The 4,402-nt window shown below is 38.8% G+C and overlaps 1 pseudogene; it reads right to left on the bottom strand.

Moving 5' to 3' along the window:
* Window positions 1–1,101: 1,101 nt before the first annotated feature.
* LOC145401049 (uncharacterized) lies at window positions 1,102–3,869 on the bottom strand (annotated as a pseudogene).
* Between the last annotated feature and the right edge of the window lie 533 nt (window positions 3,870–4,402).

Here is a 4,402-nt window from a genome sequence, read left to right as displayed (position 1 = left end):
TTCTGTCTTTTATTTCATTCATATCATGGCAGCGCAAAGATTTTAAAACAACTTGACAACATTGCTTAAGTGTTCAAAAGTAACAATAATCATACAACTCAAGATTAACAACTTACAAGTATACAGCTTCATAAATTATATTCACAGCGTTACCACTTGGAAGTTACTGATGTAATATGCAGTTGGACAAGAGGTCCACCAAGACATAAAGTAACTTGGTGGTGTGATGAGGGTGTAGAAGCTGCAGTTACTGAGAATAGGTTTTTCCGGGAATGGAAAAAGGGTGGCAGGAAGGAGGAATACTTGGCTGCCAAGCACAGCGCTAGAAGAGAGGTACACAGGGCAAAGTCTGAGTCACAGAGACTTATACTTGATAACCTAAATCAAGGGGAATGGAAAAAAACAGAGGTAATCATGTGTAACGGATGATGCTGGGAATATTATGAATGGGACTCAAGGTAAAATGAAGGCTTCGAAAGAACATTACAGTGAGGTGTCTGAGCTCTCCTTCATGTTATGCTGCAAGATTCAGGGGATACAGGTGGTGGTTTAGTGATTGACTATATAAATAAAGTCATACAGTACCGGTATATGAATGTACTGGGCTAGAGGACTGGTGGAGGAGTATGATTGTTAATGTGTATAAGGGTAAGGGTGATGCTATGGAAAGAGGATAATATTGTGACATCATGACATCACACTCGTACATCGTCGTGAAGGTTAGAGAAAGTTCTGGATGGCTTGTTGAGGGAATGAGTGAGTACTGATGACAATCTGTTTGGATTTATGAGAGGGGACTACTGATGCTATATTCATTGATAAACAGTTGTGGGAAAAACATGTTGGTAAGGAAAGTTATTTTTTTTACTTTTACTGCTTTGGATAGGGTGGCTGCAGAATAATACTGAGTTTGAGTAGCCTACTCAGAGACAGATTAGCTGATTGTTCTGGTTGGTGATTCTTAGGAATGTGTAGAGAAGTTATGCTACCTGGGTAATATGATTTGTGCAGGTGGTTGAGCTGGGGCCAGCTCAGTTGCTAGGGTTTAGAAGCTAGGCTGGAAGAAGGTCTGGAAGTTGTTCTGTTTGTAACCACCCTTACTCAGTTCAATAAAGGGGGCTCCATATTGCACAGTACTGCAACAATAACCATTATTTGGTCAAGCAATGGCCACAAACTCATGTCAATTGTACGTGACAACAGTTTGTAATTTTTCATGCGTTCGATGACCACCTCAACATGAATACGTAGTGATGCAATTTCCCGTGTTTTCGCAATTTCACTCTGATTTAAAATTTTCTGGCCATTTCCCTCCTCCTTTCGGGTAAAAGGAGGACTATACAACTTTGCTTTTTGTTGTAACAGAAGGTCTGCAATATTGAAGCCTCGGTCAACCATTATGGCATCCCCAGGCATAACCCTTTCCACAAATTCCTTTTCTGTTATGTGCCTATCAGAAGTGCTACCCCCATACACATTAGACACAAAGGAAATTAATCCAGTTGGTGTTATGCCAACCAAAAGTTGGACTGTATTGTGATGTTTGTATGTTGAATAAGTTGCAGCTTGAGCAGTGCAATTTCTAGGCTTAATGGTGAAGAACTTTGTGCAGTCTAGTATGGTTCTTGTATCTGCATATTTTGAGGGATAATTTTCTGGAAGATGTTTTCGAACAACTTCAGCTGATGGCCACTTAAGCCATCTTTTGAAAATTTTATGCAAAACATTGATCCATGTTGTTATACAGCTAACATAACTTAGAGAAACTCCAAACAGGTCAGCAAGCACATTCATCTCCAGACCTTCTCTAATATATATCAAAGTGATGAGGTACTCATCAAACTGGGAATTTTTTTTTTATCTACCTCCTCTACCTTGTTCAGATTTCTCATTGAAATGCTTTGGCCCTTTCCAATAATTTACCTTAACAACTTTATTTTTAATTATATCAAATATGCCAAACAATATTTTTTTAGACATCATACCGGTATATTTTCTAACTGACTTGTCACTCTTCACCACCTTCTCCTTGAATGTCATACGAAGGATATTCTGCTTCTGGGATATGCCAGCAGGGACCATCTGAAATAATATTAACAGTGTAAGAAACAAAATATAAGGTGTCATGGCAATGCAATAATCATATCAGTGGTTCAGCAAATGGAAAGAGAAAACCTTAAGATCTGGGAAGAGAATACCAGTACGTTACAGTAGCTGGTGGACAGTGTGGAGATTTAATTTTAAATTACAGGGTACAGTGAAAAAAAAAATGAAAAAGTGTCTGAAGCCACCCCATTTTCCAGTACCCTTCACATGATCTAAGCCAACCCCTCTGTTTCACTTAGCTCAAAGTTTTTTTTTTTTTTCAGTTCTAACTAGCCAGGTGGTTTTTGGAGATGGATACCAAGTACCCCATGATGAGCTTCGGATCCCAAGCCCCAGGTTGAACAACAAAAATGCAGCTTAAATAATAACTTGTTAACGATAACTTAAAAATCACTTATACTAAAATGAAGGTCAAAACACTTAACCTACTATATCATGTGTCTGGGTTTCAGTATGAGTGATAAGAAGACTCATCTGTGTCCCAACATCTACTGGCTCGCCAGATTCTGTGGTACCGGTATCCTGGGAAGTGTAGGCATAGGTGTGATCAGGGTGTGGTACTGAAACAGAAAGCATTTCGTGTATATGCATGTGTGTGTTAATTTGGATGTATTAGCAATAAGTCTAAAGAAGAACTAACCTTAATTAACCAAGAGATAAAAAGTTCTCAATTTCCCACAAATCTGAAGGTGAAATCGCATAGTCCCCCTCCTCCTCTCAAAAAAAAAAAAAAAAAAAAAAAGACAAATGAAGGTTAGAAGGATATAAAGCAAATAACAATAATCATAATAATATGGTAAAAGAAAACATACTACTGAAACATATTGCACAACTATCTGGGTGTACTGGCCAAGTGTAATAATGGCCCTACGCTAACCACACCAAAGAGTAAATATGTTTTGTAATATTGGCAAAAAATGTAATAATGCTCCTAACCTAACCAAAATTAGAGCAAAAATGGTTTCAAATACTGGCAAAAAGTGTAATAATGCCCTTTAACCTAACCAAAGTTAGAATAATAATGTTTTCTAAAACTGACAAAAGTGAGTAAATTTTTACAAGTTGCCAATATGCAATTTGGGAATATTAGCACCATTAACGTATTGCTTTACTCCCTAAGGATCACAATGAACCCCCAAAACCCCAGTTGGAAATGACTAACATACCGTAACCTAACCTATCCTTACCTAACCTAACCTAACCCAACCTAAGGTAACCTAACCTAATTTCCGACCCTATCTTACACCTCATTCACATGACTGCTTACCTGTTAAAATTGATGATTGTTGCATAATGCTATGTTGGCCAACGTCAGCTCCACTGCAGTCTTGTACATCCTCACTGATGTAAGCTTCAGCTACAGGGTTTTGAGGTATGACGTCAACATCAGGGCTAGCTGGAATACTGCCACTTTGACTTTCAACAGTGGGTATCCTCTTTATTTGCCAGCCATTTTGAGATCTTCTTTGGGTATGCCTTCTGCCCCAGTCATTATAGCCAAACAGTTCTGGGTCTGGATGGGATGAGGATGGGCCATTTCCCACCCAGTCAATAAAATGCCTGGAGCATATGGCATGGTACCTTGTAGCCTTCCATCCCCCATCACGTTTACACCTATTTTCCCAGAGCTTTCGTAGTCTGGGTTCCTTCTTAGCTGGGGGAAATTTCGCCCAGCCTCTAACCTCAGCCATGTATGGATACTGATTACCATTTTTTCTAGAATCTGCTGGGCAGTCAACCACGGCACAAGCGTACACAGGCATCGTCACTCAGAGTACCCGCGGATCGCTATGTTTATGTTTACGGTCCAAAAGACTTCCCAAGAATGAGAATCGTGCGGCTGGCAGCGCGGCGGCCATCTGTATAGAGATGCCAGAGATTCCTCATTCCATATCGCAGCGTTATATATATCAGTATTCACATACGGTGACATACGTTTTTTTTTTTTTGTTTCATAAACATAGCATAGTTTCTGGGTACATAATATGTCTCTTCAGTAACCACTGACTTTTAGAATGTGTGGAAGGCCCTAAATTGATATACGCATTATTGCCTTTTAAGTTTTTCAATATTAATACAAGGATGTCATGTTTTTATTAATATTACATACTACACATTCATATATATGTTGGATAATGAAAATCACTTAAAAGTACAGTTTAAGGTAAGGAACAAGGAAAATAAAAATTCTCAAAACTGATTACTCTTACCACCCTTGTCCCCATTTTTTTTTTTTTTTTAACGATACTGTGGACACCTGGCTGGCTACCCCTTGAACTAGAGTTCGAGAAGTCTC

This window comes from Coenobita brevimanus, chromosome 54, assembly GCF_032717465.1.
Source record: "Coenobita brevimanus isolate Jiangsu-jjx chromosome 54, ASM3271746v2, whole genome shotgun sequence".
Taxonomy (NCBI): domain Eukaryota; kingdom Metazoa; phylum Arthropoda; class Malacostraca; order Decapoda; family Coenobitidae; genus Coenobita; species Coenobita brevimanus.
Note: the sequence above shows the minus strand (reverse complement) of the source record. Positions and strands in the feature narration are given on the sequence as shown.